The sequence below is a fragment of the Hirundo rustica genome, chromosome 25 (genome assembly GCF_015227805.2).
Source record: "Hirundo rustica isolate bHirRus1 chromosome 25, bHirRus1.pri.v3, whole genome shotgun sequence".
NCBI lineage: Eukaryota > Metazoa > Chordata > Aves > Passeriformes > Hirundinidae > Hirundo > Hirundo rustica.
The window spans coordinates 3,704,083-3,728,272 of NC_053474.1; the positions used below are offsets into that span (position 1 = coordinate 3,704,083).

At 64.5% G+C, this 24,190-nt stretch overlaps 1 protein-coding gene across 1 annotated transcript in view; it reads left to right on the forward strand.

The window, feature by feature from the left end:
• The first annotated feature begins 344 nt into the window (after positions 1–344).
• AHDC1 (AT-hook DNA binding motif containing 1) overlaps positions 345–24,190 on the forward strand; it is a 49,772-nt gene continuing 25,926 nt past the window's right edge. The window contains 1 exon segment of the mRNA XM_040086304.2: positions 345–437. The gene's annotated coding sequence lies outside the window, so the exon portion shown is untranslated.

A 24,190-nucleotide genomic window follows, 5' to 3' on the forward strand; every position in this document is an offset into this window, starting at 1 on the left:
CTCCCGCTCCGCTGCCTTTTGTGTGTGTGTGAGAGGCGAAGGGGGGGGGGGGAGAGAAAAAAAAAAAGAGGAGGAAAAAAAAAAAGGGGGGGGAGAAAGGGGGAGAAAAAAAGAAGGGGGGGAAAAAAAAAGGGAAAAAAATAAGCTAGGCGGTAGAGAGGAGAGAAAATCCCGGAAAAAATAAAATAGAGGGGTGGAGGGGGGGAGAGGGAAGGAGGAAAGAGCAGGCAGGGGACGGAGGAGGGGGCGGGCTGGCAGGAGCGGAGTTGCCTGGGGAGAATGTGAGCAGGAGGCGCTGGAAATGCTCTCGTTGAAGGTGGCGAGCGGTGCCGAGGGCTCCGGGACCCCCGCGGCCGGTCAGGACGCAGCCCCGGCGGGCGGCAGGAGCCACCCCAAGCGGGCGGGCTCCGAGGGGCGCGGAGCGCAGGAGCCGGCGGGTGAGTACCGGGGACCCCCGCCTTTGTGTGGGGCCGGGAGGGGGGAGGACACACGGGACACCCCCTTGGGGCAGAGCGGGCGGAGGGAGGGGAGGAGGCGGCGTGTCGCGTGTATGTGTGTGTGTGTGTGTGTGTCCCCCCCCGCGCCGTCCCCTCCGCTGAAGTTGCGCGGCGAGTTGGTGCCAAATTGCCGGAGTTTAATGGCACTTGTGGTGGGGAGGGGCGTGCGGGCGCGGGGGGCCCGGGGCGAGCCCCCCATCGCGCGGGGGCTGCCATCTCCGCGAGTTCGGCCGCCTCCCCCTGGACACCCCCCAAGCTCTAATCCCCCCCCCCCCCGCCCCGGGGTGCGAGCGGTGAGTGACAGCTGTCAGAGCCGGCTCCGGCCACTAGAAGGCAGAGCCTGTCAACAGCGCGGGGGGCTAGGGGGGCTCCCCGGAGAACGTGGGGACCCCCCGGGGCACGGCATCCCACCGCCTTCCCCTGGCAGGCTGGCCCGGGGGAGCGGCCCGCGGGGGGCACTGCCGGAAGGGTGAGGGGCGTGCGGGAGGCTCCCCCCGGCCCCGTCGGTGAAGTTGCGTGGTGCGTGGTGCGGGGCTCGGCGAGCGGTTGTTACTCCCGTGCCTGTCATCCCCCCTCTGATTTGTTTTTATCGATCAGCTGATTTAAAAACACCCCCCCCCTCTCCCCCACCCCCCCCCCGCGCGGCCCCTCGGTGCTTGCGACAGGGACCGCGGGGGGACCGCGATGGCTTCGGCGGGGGCTGGAGTCACCCCACAGGGTCACGCTGACGCCAGACTCTCTGTGTTTGGTGTCCCCAAGGCCGACGCAGGTGGAGACACCTGAGTCCCCGCTTGTTTATGTGCTGGGGAGGAGCAGGGGGGGGGACACACGACGTGGCTGTGCCAGCCACCGGGCGGCCTCGTGCATCCAGCCCGTGAGAGCCCCCCAAAAGCAGCGGGGTGAGCTCATTGTGTGCCACAGCGCGCCGTGGAGTCACTCCAGATTTATCCTGGCGTGACAGAGAGCAGAAGCGAACCCCCCTGGGGTGACGGGCGCGGATCCTGCCCCAGCTCTCTTTTCCCACCCCGGTGCCGGCGTGGTCTGAGTCGGGGGCGCGTGGTCCAAATTGGGGCCCCGTGGTCCGAAGCGAGCCCCCCCCCCCCCGCCCCTTCTCAAGCCTCTCCCCCTTTCCTCGCCCCCCCAGGTGTCCCCTTACACTGGCTTCTCCTGCTGGGCTGTGGAATTTGCAGGGGAGGGTGGTGGTGGTGGTGGGGAGCGGGGGGTGGAAGAGGAGGGCGGAGTGGGGGGGGCTGGAGAAGGGATGGCGCGGTGCCAAATTCCGCTCTGCCATGTCTCTGTAACCTGAATAGGCCAACTCCATCCCCGGTGCGAGTCCCCCGGGGCTCTGCCGCGCTCCGATGCAGTCAGGCGGGAGGTGGCTTTCGCTCGGCTCTTGGCGTGTCCCCCCTGCTCCAGCCCTCCAGCCCCGGTCCGGTTCCCTCCCGGACGCCGGCCGGAGCCACCGCGCACCCGCCGGGAACCGGTCGGGCAGGAGGTGGAGGTGGTTCGGGGGCGAGGGGTTGGCGCCGTGGCGGGGACGGGGTAGCCAAGGACATCCCCGGCCGGAGCAGGAGAAGCCGTGGAAGCCCGTGGAAGGTTACGGGAAGCCTGGGGGGGCCGGCGCTGCCCTGGCCTCCTTAGAGGAGGCAGCAGAGACCCGGGGCAGGCTATTTCTGCTGAGATCCCGAGGAAAGCTCTGGGAGAATTGTGGGCTTCTATAAATAGTGTGTGTCAGCCGAGTGGAAACAGGGCCTTGAAATGCTCCTGCTATTCTCCCGAGTGCTTGGAACCAGCTCTTGGTAAACAGGGCAGCGGTGGGGAGGGCTGTTTCCTTCTTCCGGGCTCGGTAACAGGAGCGGGAGGGATGTGGGGGGGATTTTTTTTTTTTGCCTGGTGATATGGCAGCGTTCCCCCCCTGGGGCCAGCCGGCTGGATGCTGGGCTGTGGCCGGGCTGCCCGGATGCGGGATGGCCCCTGAATGCGTCGCAGATGTGTGTCCTCCCCCACCGCTGTCCCCTCCCCGCCCCACTGCCCGCCAAACTTCGGGGCTGGGATGCGCCGTGCGGTCCGCTCACGGTCCTTGGGGAGCCGGTGATGCTGGGGGAGGTTTTTTTGGGATGTGAGGGCTCAGCTGGCCGGGAGATGCTCGGCACACCCCCCTCCTCCGGCCGGCACAGGGCTGCGTGGGGTCACAGCCTGCTTCCCTCTCTCCCCACCGCGTGTCCATCCGTCCGTCCGGGCTGCAGTTGTTCCCGCTCCGCCTCGGGGCACATGCTGAGCGGTGCCTCGGCCCCGTGTGCGTGCTGGAGGGCAAGGATTTGATCCCGCGGGACCTTCCCAGGCACGTCTGGACAGCCAGGGTGCCGGGGACCTTGCTCCTCAGGGGGTTCTGCATGCAGCGGGGACGCGGTGACACGTTCCCAGGGTGTTTGCTTGGCTCCGGGGCACATCCTGGCAGCCCCAGTGCTGCGGTGAGCGTTCAGCTTCCCACGACGACCTGGCACCGTGCTCGTTTGTCACCACCCCTCTCACCCACACCCCAATATTCACCCTGCGCTGCAGACAGCGGCTCGGAAGCCGCCTTGTTATTATTTTCCTTAAAAATAACACAAAAGGGAAATAACTGGGCTGCTCTTAGCTCCCCGCTGGGAGTTTTTAGGGTGATGTACAGTGGGCTGAACGGTGGGAGGGATCCAGGGGCGCTTCTGGTGGGGATTTGGTGTTGGATTCGGAGTTCACCGGGGTGTCACAGGGCTGGGGGGGGCACACCCCATCCCTGTGTGCTGCCTGCCCGGGGTGCTCGGTGCCGGCACAGCGGTGCGTGTTCTCGGCGTGGGTGGGAAGGGGTGAGTGCCAGTCCGGTGGGGTTTTTTTGGGTTGGGTTTGGTTTTTTTTTTTTTCCTTCTCCATTTTTTTTTCCCCTTTTTTTTTTCCTCTCCCTTTTTTTTTTTTTTTCTTTTTTTTTTTTTTAATTTTTTTTTTTTTTTTCCCCTCCCTCTCTGTGGGTTGAGCGTTGGGGCGACAGACAGGGAAAGTCTGAGCAATGGTCTCCGTGCTGGTGCTGTCTTCAATCACCGCGTCCCAGAATCCCTCGCTCTGGGCCTTCTAGGCACAAGGGCTTACAGCGAAAATCGGCAGCTGCAGCTGCGAGTGAAAGCACAAGAGCCCGGCTGGGTCTTTGGCATCGGCAGGAGAGCAAAAAAAAAAAAAAAAAAGCTGGGGGAGGCGAGGAGGGAAGGGAAAAGGCGGGGGGAAATGTGCCCTGTGGTTTTTTTCCAGGCTTTGCCACCGAGGGTTGTGTTTCAGAGCATCGGTTCCCGGGCGCGGGAAGAGGCGGGAGGATGGGGGGGTGCGGAGCGATGCCTCCGGGGAGCTCATTAAAATCTGTCGGCTCCCCCCTTTCGCCGGCCGAGAGAGGCTGGATATGGAGGGAAGGAGGGAGGGACGTGCTGGGAAGGAACATGCCGGCAAACCGGCTGCCCGGTGGGGACAGTTGCCGGCCCAGGCAGGAACGCTGCCCCGGGGGCTCACCTGTCGGAGCACGTCGGCCGCGGCGTGCCAGCGAGGCCGTGACAGGGGCTGGCGTGTGCCGGGGACTGCCAGAAACCCCCGGACGCCGAGGCGGGCTCCGAGGGGCGATGGGATGCCGGGATGGCGGTGGGTAGGTTATGGGTGTTCGGGGTGATGCCGGGGCGTCCGTGGGGTGCGGGCAGGAAGGGGAGCGGGAGTGGGAGGTGTCAGCACGGGCACGGGCAGCACTGGGAGCGTTGGCTGTGCAGGAAGGGTTCGGTGTGCAGGTGGGGTGTGTGGACAGGGTTTGGTGCACTGGCGTGCAGGAAGGGTTCGGTGTGCAGGTGGGGTGTGTGGACAGGGTTTGGTGCACTGGCGTGCAGGAAGGGTTCGGTGTGCAGGTAGTTTGGTGTACGAGACAGGGGATTGGTGTGCATGGGCAGAGTTCAGTTTGCAGGCAGGGTTCGGAGCACTGTCAGGGTTTGGAGAACTGTCAGGGGTTGGTGTGCACAGGGAGGGTTTGGTGTGCTGGCAAAGATTGATGTACGGGGATGAGGCTGGCTTGGAGATCCTGGGTGTTAAGGTGGCTCTGGGCAGGTGTTGGCAGGGGACACACCACCCTGGCAAAAATACCTCCTTCCCCTCCCCAGTGAAGGGGGCTGGCAGTGTTGGGGATCCCTCTTCCCATTCCAAACCCTGTGGCGCGCCAGAGGGAGAGCGTTGGTGCAGCCTGCCCTGGCACAGTGAGGGGAGATAGAGGAGAGGCAGGATGTGGTGCTGATCTTCTCAGAGGGAGAGCAAAGCAGTTCTGGCATCCTCCAGCTCCAATCCTCTGCCCTTCCCACCGCTAAACCAGCTCCAGGCAGAGGGAGCGCCATCCCATCCCATCCCATGCCATCCCATCCCATCTCATGCCATCCCATCCCATCTCATGCCATCCCATCCCTCAGCTGCTGCTGCTGCCTCCAGGGCCTCAAGCCCCACGCACACTCTCCCTTCTTCTCTTCCCTCTTCGCCTCCTGCTGACTTCAGCGCATCGGCTTGGGCTCAGCGCCTGAACATTCCTTGCAAAACCTGGGCCTAAAATATCTGGAGGAGGATGGAGCGCCTTGGGCGAGGGAGATGAGCTCCTCAGCTGCAGGAAAGAGGGAGGCTGCCGGGGCTGGAGGCAGCAGGGACGCTCTGCTCCCTGCCAGCTGCCAGCCCCGCTGGCCCCACGGGAAAACGCCAGGAATAAATCTTGCCTGGTGAAGTCGGCAGTTTGGTTTGGTTTGGTTTGGTTTGGTTTGGTTTGGTTTGGTTTGGTCTGGATGTGCCCAGCGAAAGCAGGGGCAGGAGGGGAGCACAGCACCCTGTGGAGCACCAGTTGAGTGACACAGGGAGCGGGGATGGCGTTGGGAGGGGGGTGACAGAAGGGCAGGGTGGCCTGGAGTGTGATGACGGCAAACCAGGATGACAGGGAGAGGAGGGTCACAGGGAACAGGGCAGCAGGGTGACACTGGATCAGGGTGGCAGGGCATGGGCTGGAGGCAGAGCGGGAGAACAGGGTGCCATGGGAGAGGGGTGGCAGAGAGCGGGGTGACAGTGGAGCAGGGTGATAGAGGTGCAGGGTGACAGAGGAGCAAGGTGGCAGTGAAACGCGATGCAAGGGTGACAAGGGAGCAGGGTGGCAGGAGAGTGAGCTGGGTTGGGGTGGCTGAGGAGGGACAATAACTGCTGGGAGGGAGGTGCTACGCGGGAGCTGTGTGAGAACCAGTTTGCGAGGTCCAGATTGGCAGCAGATCCTGAACCAGGAGGAGCTGAGCATCCATACGGCCCCTGCCGAGATCAGACGCGACGACAGCGACTCGGTTTGGGGGAAGAAATTGGAGGCGGGGGAAGCTTTTTTGCTGAGATGAAATTTGAACCCCAAAGTGGGAGGGAAGTGGAGGTGGGGGGCACGGCTCTCTCCACATGGTTATTACTGCTGTTTTCCACCCAGCTGAAAGGAGAATGTAGCTTAATATGGACCCGCGGGGAGGAGAAGCACTCGGGAACGGGGATTTGGCAGGAGGGAGCTGGGAAACAGCGAGAGGAACGTAGAGGTGAGAGTGGCCAGGGCTTTGCCCAGGGAGGAGAGGACGGAGCCGGGCTGGAACAAGGCGCTATTGTTCTTGGCGAGCAGGGGGCCGGCCGCGGCCCCCCCAGACCCGCAGAGCTGGCGCGGATGTGGGGAAGGTTTTTGGGACCGGTTTTTCCCGGCGGATTGCTGGCTGGGGGAGCGGGAAGAGCTCACTGCGCTAGGGCGCACCAAAAGGAGCTCGCGAAACACCCGGAGAGGCAAAGGGAGACGCTGGCGTTTGATGGGGGGGTGATGGCAGGTGAGAGGACAGGGGTGAGTAGGGGGAATCTGGGATCGGTCAGTGGGAGTGGGGATGGTGGGGCAGGGGCTCCGTGAGCAGGGGACGACGTGGGAATGGGGCAAAACCCGGTGTTCCTCGCTCTGCCAGCACAGCAGCTCCTTCTTGATGCCTGTGTGGGGCTGGTTAGGTCAAAAGGGAGGTCTGGGGACCTTGCTGGCCTGGGGACCTCTGTCACCCCATGATTACGTCCTGCCATGATCCCCTCTTGTCTGCTGGCATGTCTCCAGTGGTCCCCACTGCTATCCCCCGTCCCCTTGGTCCCCTGCCCCAGCACCTGACATCGCCGCCCTCGGCACTTCACCTCTGCTGTTGATGTCACGGCCACATTGCCAGAGCCATCGGCTGTCCCCCAGGCCATGGCAGCGCTCGGGGACTCCCCAGGGTGCCGGTGAGCTGCAATGTGGGGAACCAGCGAGGCTCATGGGGCTGGAGGCAGAGGAGGAGGGGGAGAACGGAGGGATGTGCAGTCCCATGGGCTCTGGGAGCTGTGGCCAGGGAGGGGGCGATGAGGCAGGGGCCAGGCTCAGGGCAAAGCTGAGCTTACCCCAGTCTGTCCTGGGCTCCCCCCATGCCTCAGTCCTCCCAGCCCAGCTGGAAAAGAAAGGAACCCACTCCCCCGCAGCACATCCCTGGCATTTGCTCCCCATCCCCCCAGTTCCCACCTCTCTGATGCTTCCAAAGCAGCGATGCCCTAAAGGCAGCAGAAGCACCTTCGCAAGTGCACACTAAATATTTGAACACGCTCGGGTGGCTCTGGCACCACTGCCGCTCTCACCCTTCCCCGTCCTCTTCCCTGGCCCCTCTGGGTTCCCCACATTCAGTGGGTACCCCTCCTTTCCTTTAGTGGGTGCTCCTCCTTCCCTTCCAGAGAGGGGTGGGATATTTGCTCAGCAGCTCTTGCTCGGAATTATTTGCTCCAGCTGAGGCAGCGCTCGGCATCACCGTGTCACCCCAGGTGTTGTCACCGCCTGTCCCCCCCCCTTCCCCAGCCCACCCGCTGCCAGCCCTGGCTGCACGTGGTGGTACCGCGGCATCCGCACGACGCCCGCCTCCCCATCCTTCATCCCTCCTCTTCCTCCCAGCCTCAGCACCCTGCAGCCGGGCTGGGCGCCCAACGGGGCGGGAAGGGGGGGAGCAGTGTTCCCCTCCCCTCCCCGGCATTCCTTGGGAGTGAAACACAAGAGCTGGCAGGGCACTCCTGCTTTCTCTGGCCTCCGCTCCTCCGGTGCCTGAACAAAGCCCTCCTGCCTCTCCCAGGAACCTGGGGTTTGAAACGGGAGAGACGGCCAGTGCTGCGTGGCAATGTCCTCCTCGGGCGTATTTTGGGTTCTGAGGTGGGTGGGGGACAGAGGTGGGCATGGTGCCCATGGGGGGCAGCTCTGGACAGGGTACCCCGGGGTGCCCACAAGCGCCGTGCCTGCCTCAGGAACTGCTGGCATCCTCCCCAACCTGGCTTTTGCATCCCCACCGTCTCACTGCCATCATATTGCCATGGAAACTGAGCCCTGAAGAGTACCAGTTCAATTCCAGTTTGCCCCCAGTTTGATTGTAGTTTGGCCCCGGCTCTCTTCCCGACGCTTCCGTGACAATGCGGGTTGGTGTATCCTTCATCCCATGATCCAGGATGATGCATCCCACAGGGAACGTGCGCTCCATCCCCCTTTCCCGATGTCCAACACCCCCCTCCTCACCAAACAAAGCCCCCCCACCCTCCCCACCACCCCCAGTGAAACAGGCCCCTGTCGGAGCACAGTCCCCGACAGCGAAGGTTATTTTAATGGATGCATTACTTTAAACGAACCCTCCGCCATCTGTTCCACCCCCTAATTACGCATGCAAAAAAAAGCCCATCTCACAGCCAGCACAGGAGAAAGTAAAGATATAAGTGATTTAAATGCATGTATCTGCAGCTCCGCCAGCAGCTGGGCTGGGCTGCGCTCCTCAGCTGCCTGGTGAGCTGGGCAACTTGGAGGCAAGAAGGCAAAAGGGGTGGTTCTCCTGGATCCGGCCGTGCCAACGCCTCGGGAGGGCAGCCGTGGTGCTGGGTGGGTTTGGAGCATGGTGGTTGTATCCATCCATCCATCCATCCATCCCTCCCTCCATCCATCCCTCCCTCCATCCATCCATCCATCCCTCCATCCCTCCCTACATCCATCCCTCCATCCCTCCATCCCTCCCCCCCTCCATCCATCCATCCATCCCTCCCTACATCTATCCCTCCATCCATCCATCCCTCTCTCCACCCCTCCCTCCCTCCCTCCCTCCATCCCTCCCTCCATCCCTCCATCTCTCCCTCCCTCCCTCCCTCCATCCCTCCCTCCCTCCATCCCCCCACGGCCTCTCCCCGTCACCCCCTGAAGGTGAGCTCTGCCTGCCGGCTGCAGCCTCGGTGTGGCGGCGGCCGAGCCTTCAAAGCGCGGGGACACGCCAGCGTCCCCAGGCCGCCGCGGTTCATGGCGGGGCCTTGGGGGGCACTTACCCCCCAGCTGGGCCGGGCTCCTGGTCCTGACGCCGTTCGGAGGTGGCCGAAGGGGCAGGGGGTCCCGGGGGCATCAGGGTGGGTGTGCGCGGCCCCTGGGTGACACTGGGTGCTCGTCCTCTGGAACAGAGCCTGAGGAGGGAAGGTTTTTCCCCCATGGCTGCTTTTCCCAAGCAGTGGCTCTGTTTCTGTGAGCTATCCCAAGATCCAGGGAATGTTGAGCCCTGGATGCTCTCAGAGGATGTCTGACCCTGGGAGTTTGTCCTCTGGGACAGCGGAAGGTGAGAGTGGGGTGGGGGGCGCTGAGTGAGACCCGCTTGGAGAGGCAGAGCTCATAGGTGATGAAAAAGCCCCATTTTTACATCAATCTCCTGCTTTGGGGAGTCCCAGCAGGGAAGGGAGGTGAAAACGGTTTAGGGGTCTGCGTCTATCCCCTGTCTAGGGGAAAACGGGGGAACCCCGCATCCAGAGCCGCCCCACTGCGACTCAGTTTCCCCCATCCCCAGTACAAACCACCCACGGGGATGGGGTGGGTGACTGGCGTGGCTTTGGGTGACCCCACAGTGACAACGCAGGACCACGACCACCACAGCAGGGCCACCGCTTGGCGCCGGAGCTGACGGCGGTCCTGGGTGCCCGCCGTCCCCCCCTCTCCCTCCGTCTCCTTCTCTCCGTGCCTGACTGCAGCAGATGCGCCAGCTCTGCAGGAAGAGGGAATTAAGTTGGGCTGGAGGAATTTTAAAGATTGCTGCAGGCCTGAGGGTCTTAGATCCCCCCGCGGAGATGGGCAGTCATGCAGAATTAATCCTATCGGCAGCCTGGCTCGGCTTCAGCCGGTGCAGAGCTCCGGGAGAGCGCGCGGGAGCGCGGGGGGCGATGCTGGGGGCGGCTGAGAGAGCCCCGGTGCCTCTCGGCGTCGATGGGAAATTAATAATGAAAAATTAAAAGCCCCAATTCAGCCTTTCACCCCCCCCCCCCTTCTCCCCTCCTTCCTTCTCCCCATCAGCCTGGAGGTGGGACTCGTAGAGGGGGGGAGGAGGTGGGTGGATTCTGCAAAGCTTAAGGAAAACCTGTTTGCCGTAGCCAGCAGAGCCCGTGGTGGGAGAAAACGCTGGGGCCACATCCTCCTCCCGGTGCACGGAGCTGTGGCACAGCCGGGGCTCGGCCGTGTGCCACGAGGGGCCTGGCATGGGGACGTCCCCTTGCTGCCATCGCCCGGCTCCGTCTGCAGTGAGGCGACGCACAGGCAGGAGCAGGCTGGGGTGACAGCGGGCGGGTTGGGGTGACGAGGAGGAGGTTGGCTGGAGGGACGGAGGTTGTGGCAGGGGCAGGTCGGAGTGGCAGCGGGAAGGCCGAGGTGGCAGGAGGCGGGCCGGGGTGGTAAGAGCAGGTTGAGGTGGCAGCAGGCGCTGGCAGGAGGCCACTGCGCCGGACGCAGGGACACACCAGACATCCCCACGTGCTGCACCAGCCGCCCGCGACAATCCAAGGGGACGCCAGGGTGACATCTGGGTGCCCCGCGGCTCCGCCGGCCCCACGGGCGGCCTCGTCCCTTATCGTCCCTGCCGGCTGCGGGGGCTGCGGTGCCACCGTGCCAGCAGCGGGCTGGGTGGCTGCGTGACGCCGGGCAGGGCGGCCCGCGAGGGCTCTGCAGCTGCCGCCGAGCCCTCTGCTCCTCCAGTTTATAAATAATGCAGCACCGAGGCGCGTTGGCAGTGCCCGCGCACGCCTGCAGCCCTGGCGTGGCGGCGGCGCTTTGGGGGGCGAGCCATGGGCGCCGTCACCCCGGCAGGGTGACACCGAGCCGTGTCACCCCTGCGGCGGGGTGGCCGCTTCCCCTCCCCGTTGCCCCCCACCCTGTCCCCCAGCCCCACATGTCCGGGGTGGGCGGTGGCCGGCGCTGGGTGCCCGCGGTGACCCCACGCGTGGGGACGTCCCCGAGCCTCACGACAGTGGCGCGGATGGCGACGCGCAGCTTGCAGGGTTGCCATGGCGATGTGCTGGCGCTAACGGAGCCGAGTAAACATTAACGAGGGAGAGCCCCACGCGGGTGGGTGCGAGCGTGGGGAGCCGGGCATCCTGCGGCGCTGGGGGACAGGGTGGGGACGCATGGTCCCCGTGTGGGGTGCACCCGGGTGTTCCCCCACCCCCCCAGGGGGTTCTCTGCAGGTGCTGTGTGAGGCTGTGGTTTGCTGGTTAGGCTGGGAGCTGCGGGTGCTGGGTGAAGTCCTCGGGGCAGGATGTCAGCCCCCGTTCTCAGTTTGGGGGCACCCAGAGTGGGAAGGTTCCCCACCATGAGGTCCCAGAGGTCCTGTCGTGCCCTGGCACTGCTGTCCCACTCTGGGCACGGTCACCCTCTCTGTGCGGCACCCGTGGGTGCTGGCTTGGAGGGGGAATGAGTCCCCAGGGTGCCCCCCGGCGCTGGTGGGGACCTCGGGGTATTCCTGGCGGCAGCTGCCGCTGCAGTTGTCACCGTGACTCGACTCGTTCCTCCTTTCCCACGGCCACGCCGGCACAGGGACCCACACCCTGCTCTGGGTGGGGGGTCGGGGTGGGGGCAACCCCCGCACCAGCACCCCCAGCGTGCCCGAGGTCCCCTCCAACATTTAATGGCGCTGCAGCTCATTAAGCGGAGGTGCAGGTGCCCCCGGTACCTTCATCCTCCCGGAGGGCTCTTAATGAGCGGCTGCTAACGAGCGCCCCAGCTCCCCTTGCAGCCCCGGGAAGAGGCTGATTGGCGAGAGGCGCCCGGGAGCGACGCGCCGGCTCCTTTCGGGGCCTTCGAGGGGTGCAGCGACCCCCTTTGCCCTGCTGTAGACGTGGCCTTTGCACCGTGCACGAGGGTCCCGCGTCACCGAAACTGCCCCGGGTGTCACATCTGTCCCCTGCTTCTCAGCGTGTGCATCCTGGGCGCCTGGTGTCCCGTGCCTCAGTTTCCCCCCGCTCCCTTGGGGACACGTGGCCTTGGGGATGGGCGCTAGTGTTCACAGACACGTGGAGCCGTGGGTTGAGGCTCCCGTTGTTCTTCCCAGCCCCGCTGTTTTCCCCGGAGTGACGCGGTACGAAGCCACCCGACCCCTGGGAAGGCCTGCGGGGGTCGGTGTGCGTGGGGAACTCCAGGGGGCTTGGCAGAGGGGCTGTGTGGGTCCCGTGCACCCCAAAAACAATGGATGGAGCGTGCAGGGCAGTGGTGCCAAGAGGAGGTGTGCTGGCTCAGAGGGGCTTTTAAGCTCGTCCCCCTCTTTTGGGGGCTGTAAGGGGGAGACCCCATCCTGCAAAGAGCCTTCGACCCACACCAGGCCTGGGTCCTGCAGCTCCCCACCGAAGGGAGCCCTAATCCTCGGTGACACGGTGCCCAGCTCCACAGTGGCTAATTGTAGTGTCCCCAGCTGAGGATTACAGTTTAAAGCAGGAAAGGAGCAGCAGGAGCAGATGAGCTCCTGAGCAACAAAGCTCCTGTTCCCCTGCAAAGCGACTTTTATTAGGGGTATAATTAAAAGCTGACAGGAGGGGAAAATCATGGGGACGGTCAGGGTGAGGGATGAAGCCACCTGAAGGTCCCTGTGTCCCCCCAGGCGTCCCACCCGCCGGCTTCCCGCTCTGACCACAGCGTTTCTGGCAGGGCAGGAGGGAGCAAGATGCTGGGCTGGCAGAGGAAATCCAAACTCGGCCCCTATGAAAGGGGCTTTGTGTGCCCGAGAAGGAGCAGCCCTCCTCCTTCTCCTCCTCCTCCTCCTTCTTCTCCTCCTCCTCTTCTCCTGGCCGCGGGGCCACTTTCCTGCCTGGGGGTGGCCTAAACGTGGGTGCTGGGGGGAAAGCGAGGCACAGAGCAGCATGGCAAACCTGTGGCCTCCTGCCCTGCCCAGACTCCTGAGATTTTCCGCGTTACTTGTACACCATGTGAGTGAGGCAGTCCCTGGGATGTGCTGGGGTCCCCCATGGGTGCCCCAACTGCTGCAGAGTCCCTGGGATGGGTCCTCTGTACCAGGACTGGCCAAGGCACTGGCAGTGGAGAAGGAGCTGCAAGGACAGAAAGACACAAGGACAGAGGGACATCTTCCCGTCCCGATCGCCCATTCCCAAAACCACCGCCTGCCTCAGTTTCCCTTTCCCCCCTCACAAGTGCTATGCCTGCACGACAGGAGCCCGGATCACCCCGGGGGAGTTCAACCCTCCTTGGTGACCCCAGCTGCCCCCGCAGACGTGGCTGATGTCCCCTGGGAAGGGAACACTTTGGGGCACCCAGTGTTCGGCCTCTTTCCGGGTTCCCGCTCACAGGGACATCGCTGCAGCGCCAGTCCGGTCCCGTGGCAGGGAGGAGGGTGGGCGTGGGCAGGGACCCCCGGCTGGGAGCTCAGCACCGGCCACCTTGGCCTGGCCCAGCCCCAGCGGGCAGCGGGGGGCTTGTTCTTTGCCTGGACAGGAAGATGAATGAATTCCATTATGGGATCGCGATTTTATTCCACGTGTCAGGGAGCCTGAGATTAACTTGCTCACCGGGCTGTGACAAACCCAGACACCGGCGTGCGCGCGCTCCAGCGCGGGGGCTTCGCGCACTGTGCCGGGCACGGAGCTGCTGAGACCCTGCCGTGCCCGGCCAGGGCGAGCAGAGCCGTGCTCGTCCACGCCGATGCCAGCTGGGAACCCTCCGGCACCTGGGGTGGTGGCAAAGACCAAGGCCAGGGGCCCAGCCGCTGTGCTGTCCCACGTCCCAAAGGTCCTTCGTGTTGCGCACATGCGAGGGACGAAGCGCGATCCCAGCGCAGCTCTGGGAGGCCGTGTGCTGCCAAATAACAGGCTGGGAGGAAGGAAGGAAGTGGGACACGGGGGCCTGGGGCCTTCACCGTAGCTGATGACACCGGGGACTTGACAAGACCGACGGGCTGCTCTTACCTCACCTCAGCCCGCTTCGGGAGGACATCGGGGCCGCGCCGTTGCGTCGGGGCCGTGCCGCGCCGTGCCATGCGGTGCCGCGCCGCGCCGAGGCGCGGGGCCGGCTGCTCTCCCCTCAGCACCCCCCGCCCCCCCGCGCGGGCGCAGGCAGCTGGCTCTGTTTGCTGGAGGCTTTGCGCATTCCAGTTCGTGGGTCACTCGCCTTCGAAACCTCTCCGGGGACAGAGGCAGTTGGGAGCCGTAACAAACAACCCAAGGGCTCCGGTGACGCCCGCGCCCGGCGCTGCCTGCCAGCTCTGGGCTGGGGGGGCTCGGGAGAGGGCCCCCAGCTCCCCTGGGGTGCTGGGAGGGAGCTCTGGGGTGGTGCTGGGAGCTCCCAGTACAAGTATCCGGGGAGGAGGGACACGGCGAGCAGGTTTCCGTGCAGGAGGTGCGAGTGATCGCTTTTGGGGGAGCAGTGGAGAGCGCAGGAGGAATGCTGCGGTCACTTTTGCATTGGGGACAGGGCACAGAGTGGGGCACTGGCAGGGGGGTGTCATCCACGATCCGTATGGGAAGGGGTGGTGGAGCTGGCCAGGCACGGTACAGGCGAGAGGACAACGTGGGCAGCAAGTAACGAGGTGGCTCAGGGCTGGTTATGGTGTCTCGGAATGTGCGCCGGAGCCATCCTGAGGAGTTCCTGGGTCCGGTGGGGTGGTGGGAGAGCGGTGGGAGCGCAGCGCGGCTTGGGGAGGCTGGGCGGTGCAGGGAAGGTCAGCCTTGGCCAGATGCAGCCACTCCACCCTCCTCCAGTGCTTTGCACATTAATGCAAATGCACTGGCCTGAGTGGTTCATTAGCAGCATGTGGAATGGAATAATGCATCCGCATCCCATTAGCCTAATGAAAAAAAGGGAGCCGGCACCTGGAACAAAGCTGCCGACTCTTGGCTAGTGCTCTGGCTCGGCCATGCTGGGCCGTGGGGGCCCCCCTTCCTTTCCCCTCCCTTCCCGTCCTTTCCCCTCCCTTCCCTGTACCGCCCCAGCCATCGCCTGCCCAGCCCTCCGAGCATCCCTGTGCCCATCGCTGCGCAAGGGGACCCCATCCCCAGGGTGTCACCGTGAATCCCATCCCCAGGGTGTCACCACGGATCCCATCCCCAGGGTGTCACCGTGAATCCCAACCCCAGGGCGTCACCACGGATCCCAACCCCAGGGTGCCACCGCAGATCCCATCCCCAGGGTGCCACCGCAGATCCCATCCCCAGGTTGTCACCGCGGATCCCATTCCCAAGGTGTCACTGTAGATCCCATCCCCAGGGTGTCACCGCAGATCCCATCCCCAGGGTGTCACCGTGGATCCCATCCCCAGGGTGTCTCAGTGGATGCCATCCCCAGGGTGTCACCACAGATCCCATCCCCAGGGCGTCACCGTGGATCCCATCCCCAGGGTGTCACCATGGATCCCATCCCCAGGGTGTCACCACAGATCCCATCCCCAGGGTGTCACCATGGACCCCATCCCCAGGGTGTCACCGTGGACCCCATCCCCAGGGCATCTCCGTGGATCCCATTCCCAAGGTGTCACTGTAGATCCCATCCCCAGCGTGTCACCAAGGCAGGGTGCAGCCCCAGGAGGACTTCAGGGTGGTCCTGGCATCACCCCTCAGCATCCCAGGGTGGGAGAGGGATCCAAGCCAGTAGTGCCACAGAGGCATTGGCTGGGTGTTGAGATGTCTCCGTGTCCTTCCTGCGGAGCCTGGAGGATTCAGGGGCACCCCAGGGTGAGCAGAGCCGGTCGCAGCATCATCCTTCTGCATCCCCGAGCGGGAGGGGGTCCAAGCTGGGAGTGCCGCAGTGGCGCTGGCCGGGTGTCGAGATGTCCCCAAGTCCCTGGGGCCGGGAGCGCGGAGCCTGAAGGATTAGAGGAAACATTGCCAAACAAACCAGGCTGTGCCGGAACCAATTAGCCTCCAGCAGGCAGAGTTTCAGATGCTGTTATTTCTGCCTCTTCTCTTTTCTCTCCCTCCTTCTGTCTCCCCCTTTCCCCCTCCCCGGCCCTCCCCAGCCCCTCCTGCCCGCCCCCAGCATCCCTGCTCTCGCCATTCCTCTCCGTGTCGGAGCTTGTTTTGGGCACTGGCTCTGGAGTGAGTCATGCCGCGCGTAGGGGATTTTAAAAGCTTTCTGCTGTCGCTGGGAAGCCGGTTTGGGCTGCTCCGACACTGGGGGTGGAGCGCCAATGCCTCGCAGACAACCCTCGTCTGGGGAACCCAAAAAATTCCCCCGCCCCGATGCCCCGAACCCCTGGGATCCCAGGCGTGTCCCCCCCCCCCCCCGCTCCCCCTCTTTGCGGGGGTCGGCTCCGTCACCCCAGCCAGCGGTTGAGTCACAGGCGAAACTTTCGAGCCGTTGGAGCTTCCTCCGGCGGGCCCCTCTCCGAGGAAGTGGTCTGCCGGGGCGTCGAGCCCGGCGGGGCGGTTGCCCCGTCCCGGTCCCGGTGGGTGCAGCACGCAGGCGCGGGCGGCCGGCGCTGGAGCTCGAAGCGTGGGAGACTCTTTTTTTTTTTTTTTCCACACCCCCCCCCCCCCGCCCCCCTCCTCTCCTTTCCCTCCCTCTTTCCCTCCACTGCCGCCTCCGCCGGCCCTGCTGCCAAAGCCGGGGTGGGGGCCCTCCGGCACGACCCTCCCGCCAGTCCGCAGCTGGCCGCGGTCCCCCCCGCTTCATCCTCCTCCTCCTCCTCCTCCTCCTCCTCCTCCTTGCCTTGAGCTGTGCTGCTGAGGGACTGCAGCTCCCGTGGATCAGGAGGAGATTTAGGTCAAGCGCTCGACTGAGTCGAAACAGCCATCTGTGTGCGGAGGAAACCGGCCACCCAGAGCCCCCGGCGCGGCTGGCCCGGCATCGCCACAGGGTCCCGGCACTGCCGGCACCCCCCGGACCCTGAGCCTGGGCACACGGCCTGCCTTTGTCTCCGGCAAGGGAAAAAAAAAACAACAAAAAAAACCAACCCACCCAACGAATAAACAAATGGGGAAAAAAACCTCCCCCTTCCTGCCGATCCGTCACCCCCGGCTGTGCCCTGGGCATCGCCGGGAAGTTTGGCACGGAGCGGCCGCGGCAGCGCTCCAAGGTCGCCCTGACACGCGGTGGGAAGGTGTGTGCCGGCGTGAACCGGGCATGGATGCGGGAGCGAGGGCCGGGGCCGGCCGCGGGAGCCGGAGCAGGCAGGGCGGGAGGTGCAGGCGGGAGGGAGGCCCTGGCTGCCTGCCCGGAGCCCGGACTCCTGGGTTCCTGCAGGAACAGGGTGGAGCGGGAGGAGGATGGGGAGCTGGTGTCATCCCGGCCGCGGCGGGGGGGAGCGTTTCCCTCCCCGGGAGAGCGAGGGGCTCGGCGTGAAGCTGCGGCCGCCGTGCCTCAGTTTCCCCGGATGATGAAGCAGAGCGGCGCGGTGCCGGCAGCTCAACCGGGCGCCCCGGCGAGGCGGGCACCCCCAGATGCCCCTTGGCACCCCGCACCGGGGCGGAGGTGACCGCGGCCCCTCCTGCTCTCCACCTGCCAGCTTCGCCTTTGCTTTCTCCATTTCCTTCCGGAGCCTTTTCTCGCCCGCCGCTGTCTGTGCCGCCGCGCCTGTGCGCACGCTGGGCGCACGGAGAGGAAACAGCGCCTGGGCCGTGGGAGGGCTGGCGCCGGATGGGCCTCCCAGCCCCGGGCGGTTTGGCACACCCCAACCGTGTGACGAGTCGTGCCTGGTGTCAGGCCGGAGCCCGGCCGGGCGCGGGGATGCTCCTCGGCACCTCGGCCCGTCCGCGCCCCGCCGGGCCCCTCGGGAGTGCATCGCCGTGCCTGGTAAGGAGCTTTGTCCGGCCGCACGGCCGGTTCCCGCGGTAATCCCGCCTTGTCCGGGGGGGATTATGCGTGGGGAGAGCCGTGGGGGTCCTGAGCACCCAGGCAGATGGGGTTTGGAGGTCAAGGTTTTCCTCAGTGCTCTGCGTTCTGGCCGGGAGGGTGACGGGGACATCCTTGCGCTCGAGCGGGTGGCGCAGGGACCGCAGTGTTTGCCCTCCCGAGCCAGCGGGCGAAACCAGCAGGAGCTCAGCGTCCCTGCAGAGCCCTGTGTCAAACCAAGCCAGAGCTGGGGCCGGTGCTTCCCGCTGGGATGATGTGGAGCATCCCTGCATCCCTCTCCTGCATCCTTCCCTGCGGTGTGGCAGCAGCAGGCACGTGCAGGCAGCTGCGAGGCGAGAGCTGCCGGGAGGTGCCGGTCCCATCCCAGGTCCCTTCCCAAGGTCCCGTTCCGGGGTCCCATCCCAGTTTCCCCGCAGCACCGGGTCCCCGGGCAGGCTCGGAGGGGGTCGGTGGATGCTGGGAGCTCAGCGGTTCTTTATGGTCTCAGAGGGCTCCATTAATTCTTTAAATATCCAGCCTTTCCAGGTGGGTTTTGTTGAAAATTAATTTCCGGAGCTATTTTAATTTTGCTGTATTTAATTTGCTGTTTATTTTAATTAATTAACGCTGGGAAAATCTCTTCTCCCCAGCATCCTGCAGCCGTCTGGGGTGGCTGCACCCGGGAGGTGAGAGCAAGGGGGTGTCATGGGTGCGAGGGGCACTGACAGGGAGGGTGCCCAGCCCCTACAGTGCCCACCTGGCTCCGTCTCACCTGCCCCAGGTGGCAGGATTGGCACGGGGGAGCAGCGAGCTGGGTCTCTACCCAGCTCCATCCCCGCTCCAGGGCTGATCACTGGCTCCGCGGGATGTTTGTCACATCTCACGTGGGACGTGGCTCAGGTAGAGCTTGCAAGCACCTTCCTCCTCCTCCTCCTCCCATCAACGGCCTGGGGACCTGAGGGTGGAAACCGTGCCGTGCCACGCCGTGTGCCAGGCAGGAGAGTCCTGGTTTAACAGCCCGGCACGCAGCTCTTTGGAACCACACCCACACAGGGGGGACGCGGGGCCGAGCCCAGCCTCTCGCTCCCGTCCCCGCATCCCTGCTGCTGCTCCGTCCTCGGTGCTGGCCCGACCCCAGCGAGGGGGTCCCTGTGGGGCGGGCGGGCAAGGGCTGGGGGAAGGGATGGAGCCGCCTTCCTCCAGATCAAGGCCTCTGGTCTCTCACATGTCTAGACGCTGCCACACACACCTAATGTGGTTCTTGGCAGGAGCCGCGGCTGCTCTCTTGAGGTTAATTGCTGCGCACGGAGCTCTGCAGACAGATAACCCGGCTCCAGGCTGCCCCCGGACCCCTGCCTCAGCCGCCCCGCCTCGGCCACAGCCCCCGGGGGATCTGGCATCCCGCAGGGAGGAGCTGCCCGGGGGTGCACAGGGGGTCGCACTGTGATGCCGTGCCCCGTGGGTGGTTTGGGGTGCAGCGCTGAGCGGTGAGCGGCGGGGGTCTCCCGGTTTTGGGGAGCGGGCAGGGATGGAGGAGAGGTGCTGACAGCTCTTAGCAGGGGCTGGCAGCTGCCACGGGGGCTTTGGGGCAGGAGGAGGAGAAGAGAAGGGCCCCAGCAGCTCGGGGCTGCTGCCATCGCCTGCCTGCCCTTGGCGAGGCGGCTGCGCCAGATAAGGGAAGCGCGGTGGGGGGAGCCGGACAAAGGCTCAGCCTCCTTCAGCCTGCCTGGCTGGATCCAGGCTCCGGAACGGGAGCTGGAGGGAGATGCGGCGGGGACTGGGGTGGGAAGAGCTGTTTCATCCTCCAGCCCCAACATCTGGTGGAAAGAGGGGATGGGAGGAGAGAATGCTGGGCAGGCTGCAGGGGTGAGCCCCAGGGCTTGGCCACATCCGGACTCCCTGGGATGGGCTGGATGAGGCCATTCCCAGCAACTGCTCTTGCAGAGCACCTTCCTGGGAGCAAACACTGCTCTAATGACGTGCTTGGAGCTGCTGGCACCCCAGTCCCGGTCCCTGCTTGGCCCCATCCATAGGGACCAGTTTCCCTTTGGATGAATCTGTGCTTTGTCAGGCCTGGTGCCGGCTCCCAGGTGCCGTCACCGAGGCAGGGTGGTGCAGATCAGGGCTGGGAAGTGGTGCATTCCAAGGCTGGAATCACGCTGGCTCTCTGGAGGGATCCCCAAAGCACGACATGCCCTCACCTCACAGAGGGCTGGGGCTGGCGATGGGGTCTGGGCTTGATCCTGTGTCCCAGGGCTGTGTGGGGGTGATCCTCAGCCCTGGGAGCAGCCCCACATGGGATCCACTGGGAATTGGGTGAAGGTTTCTGTCCAAGCTGTGTTTTGGTTTGGGGTTTCGTCATGATTTCATGGCAGGGAATTTCCGTTCGTAACCAAAGACAAGAACAAAAAAAAAAAAAAAAAAAAGGAAAAAGCCGAAACCAAAGAAAAAAAAACCCAACCCTGCCTTGAATTTTTGCCAACAAAATAGGATGTTTCCATTCTTGTTTTGGCTTTTGGCAGCCCCAAACTGCAGCCAGTGGAAGAAAATATCCATGTGGAAAGGCTGCCGGCCTCCTCCAGCGGTGCAATGGCCGGGCTGGAGCTCCTGCCCCACAGCCGTGCTGTGTTGGGAGGGAGAAGGAGCACGGCCCCTCCAGAGCGTGTCACCGTGTTCCCTTCCCTGAGCTCTTTGGAGAGGACATTGCCATGAGAACGGGCTTGTTGTTTCGTGGGGAGCATCGAGACAGAGCAGGCGAGCGTTTGCAAGGACACCAGTGGCACGCCGAGCTCGCGCTTCCCACTTGTCCTTGCAGCGGGTCGCTCTCTCCTCCCCAGCTGGCAGCGGAGCCATGTTCGGCTCCAGCATGTGCTGTGCCACGCCATCCTCCCTGCGGGCACTGCCTTCCCTCCTGGCATCACCCAGCCTCTCCCCGCTTCACCTCTCGGGTTTTGGGGGACCCTCTGCGGGGCTGCGACGCTGTGGATGCTGGGGAAGGGAGGAGCAGCCGCTGCAATGCTTTAAATGAGGTTGGGTTTTTTTCCACACATCGCCCCCCCCTCTCCATCCATGCTAGGAAGAATTACAGTCGCCCAGGCATCTGTTCTGGCAGAGTCGAGCTAAAGAGCTTGTCCTGGGCTTGGCAAACCAGCCAGCGCAGCCGACAGCTTTTCCAAGGGCAGCCTTGGATGTGGAGCAGCAGGTTGACATTGCAGGCAGAGGATCCTTGTGCTGCAGGCACCGGTGCTGTGCCCCTCAGCTCCTGACTGGATGGGATTTGGCAGGGAGCTCTGCAAGGCAGGATGCTGCAAACCCCCTTCCCAAAAAGCATCCTCCAGCAGCTCTTTGTTTGGAGCCGGGAAGGGGGCAAATGGTGCCAGCACATCCCAGGGTCCTCATCCCTGCACAGGGAGGACAGCAAGTGTCACCCTGCAAGGGACCACCACCACCAAAAAAAAAACCCTGCTAATTTCCCCTTGAACTGGGAGAGGCTCCTCTGTGTCCCTAGGCTGTGCAGCACCCCCGTCACTGCCCCCTCTCCCCACTGGCCCCCCCATAGTTGTCACCCCCAGTCCTCCAGAACACCGTGGATGGTGACAGTGGTGGCACCAGGAGAGGCCAGGAGTGTGGCTGTGCCAGCAGCACCCTGCACGGGCCATATCCGTGCCCCGTGCTGCCAGCAGCCCAGGCAAGGGGGAGGCGAGTTGGAGCGGCTTGGCAGGGAGGTGTGGGAGCCCTGCCGGAACGCTGGGCTCGGAGCTGGAGCGTGTCAGGCACAGATGGGATCGTTAGTGGTGGTAAAAATTATCCAGCCCCTCTTAAAAACCCAGGCGCAGCAATCTGACCCCGCAGCTCCAGCGGTGGCAATTCCCACCCGAGCCGTGCCGGTGTTTGCCTCCCCTGCCGTTACCGCCCGTCCCTGGGATCTGGGGCCGCGGCTGCCCGTCACATGCCACACGTTCCCAACTCCCGGTGCCCTCTGCGGTGCCAGGATGAGGGATCTCTCTTTCTTCCTGCCCCAGGAACGAGCACCCTGACCCACCACCCACCCCGGTGCCACCGCTGCTGGGCAAGCCCCGTCCCCGCGGGTGGTCCCACCCTTTGTGCCGTTTCCTATTTCTTTTTTAACGCGCCCAAGTCTCCTGTTTGCTTTTTTAACTGCAGTAACCACAAGAGGGAAGTTTCAGAGCGGTACAAGCCCGTCTCTCTGCGAGGAAGGGAGAGCCACCGCTGCTCTGTGCCCATCACCGCAGCGCCGTGCCCGGGGGGCTTCGCCGCCATGGTCCAGCGGCTGGTGGCTGTTGTGCTTTCCATCCCCCCTCTTCCTGCCGCTCATCCCCTGCTCCTTTTTCTCTTGGAAGTGAGGAATTTGAGGCTGGTCTGGCTTTGCCAAAGGGCCTCAGGCCCCCCCAGCGCCGATCGATCGCTCTGCGCGCTCCTGCTCCCTGTTTTTTCTGTTTGTTTGCAGCCGCTTGAGGGCTCTTGTGATGAATCCAGCCTGGACAGCATTCAACAACAGCTGAAACGCAGCCCGGGGTGGGGGTGGGAGTGAGAGGGCAGTGGGGCCGGCCCACACTGGAATGCAAAATGGGGCAGCGAGCAGTGCTGGGACGGCAGGATGGGATGGCGCCAGATCCGGCTCCGGGGGTGCGGAGGGACAGGGGACCGCTGGCACCGCCCCGAAACTGTGGGGTGCTGCGGGTTGGCAGCGTGGGCACCCGCTCGGTTTGAGCGGGGTGAGCGTTTGGGGCGTCCCCCCCGTGTGTCCCGGCTGCCCTTGGCTGCAGCTGAGAGCTGGGCAGCAGGGAGAAGGGCTGGCTCCAGCGGGTGGGCTGCAGGGTCACAGCTGCAAGGGGACGGGGGTCTGTGCCAGCTGCGCCGCCCACCCCACCGTGCCACGTGCCGCGTCCATCCCTGAGCACCCACAGGGCCTGGCTGCCCGGCCTACCTGCCACCACCGGAAAATGGCGGATTTCAATTAAAAAGGAAGCACTCCCCAAAACCCCAGCGCGAGGAGGGGGCTGAGCACTGCCCTGTGCCCCCAGCCTGCCGCTGCCAGCTTTGCCGGGGGGGCCACGGCAGCAAAGCGGGGGGCACGGGCACGATGGGGGGCACGGGAGGGGCAGCGCAGTCTCAGAGGGGATCTTGTGCCACGCCAGGGCGATGCTGGTTGGCGTGGCCGCCGTGGTGCTCGGTGCCGGGGTTGGCTGGGATTTTGCAGCTGTGGCTCCGGGAGGGAGCAGGATGCGGCTGCGCCGGCGTGCGAGGGTGCGCGCAGGCGGGAGGGATAATTAGTTCCTACTATAGCACTTCTCAGTCAAAGTGCTTTTTAAAAGCCTCCATTCATTAGTCTTCACGGCTCCCCCGAGGTGTCGTGTCCTGGTTCTGTTCCCCCCTCCAGCTCCCCACCTTCCCTGGAGCAATTGGGGATCCTGAGCTGGGGAACGGGAGGATGATGTAGCTGTCGGTCCTTGTAAAACCCACAAATGAGGCGTCGATAGTGGGGATGGTCTCAGTGTCCCCTGTCCCAGTGGGGCTGGTGGGGTGCCATGGCCACATGTGCATCGTCGGGAAGTTTCCATGGAAGCTGAGCTGTGCCATGGTTGGAGCACCAGGGAAGAGAGTGGGGTAGCAGGGAAGGGCTGTGGGTCCGGTGGGCGCCACTACCAACTCGCCACCCTCACCAGCATGCCAGGGAGCGGCGTGGTGGTCCCAGTTCCCAAATTATCCAGTGCGTGCCAGGCTCCCAGGGGTCACCATGTAGAAGGACGGAGAGTGCCGGAAGGTGCCAGGGGGTGCCGGTGTGGCTCAGCCCCCGGACCTGGGTGCAGGCATGGGGGGTACCCAGGCGTGTGCCCTGGTGAGGCGGCGAGGCCGGAGGGGCACAGAGGCAGGCAGGCTGGCAGTGGGCCTCCACTGCAAACCCTAACCTTATTTTCCCAGGTCCGACGCCAGTTTCCATGGAAACAGCCAGGAGCAGAAACGGGAACCAGAATCCAGAAATGTGAAGCTTTGAGCTCCAGTTCGCCTTCCTGGATTCCTGCTCCCCGTGACCCCAGCTGGGCGCTGGCACCCACACTGCTCCCGCTGTGTGTCGGGGCGCAGGGCTGCCCCGCCTGGGCACCCCCTGGGGTTGGGGTGCTCCTCTGTCCGTGCACGCTGCGGCATCCGTGGGCATGGAGTGTGGGGATGGGCATGGTGTCCCAGCAGGGGTGTGCAGGGGCTGGCTGCTGTGGGAATGGGACTCTGCGGGCTGGGACGCTGCTGGCAGCCCCACGTACTGACAGGTTCGAGCAACACCTGCACACATCTGTGTGTCAGGGTGGTGCACAGGGCTGGGTGTGATGCTCTTGTAGGCACGTGTGCTTTGTGGGTGCAATGGGGGGTAGAGGCGCGGTATGGATCAATGTGTGATCTCTCTATTGCTGGTTAGCACTGGGCAGATCCCAGTCCCGCGTTGTTTACCTGTGCTGGTGTCTCCGTCCCCGGGATGCAGAGGGGACAGCCTGGAGAGGGGCAGCACCGGCTGTCACTGCACGCAGGCTGCTGC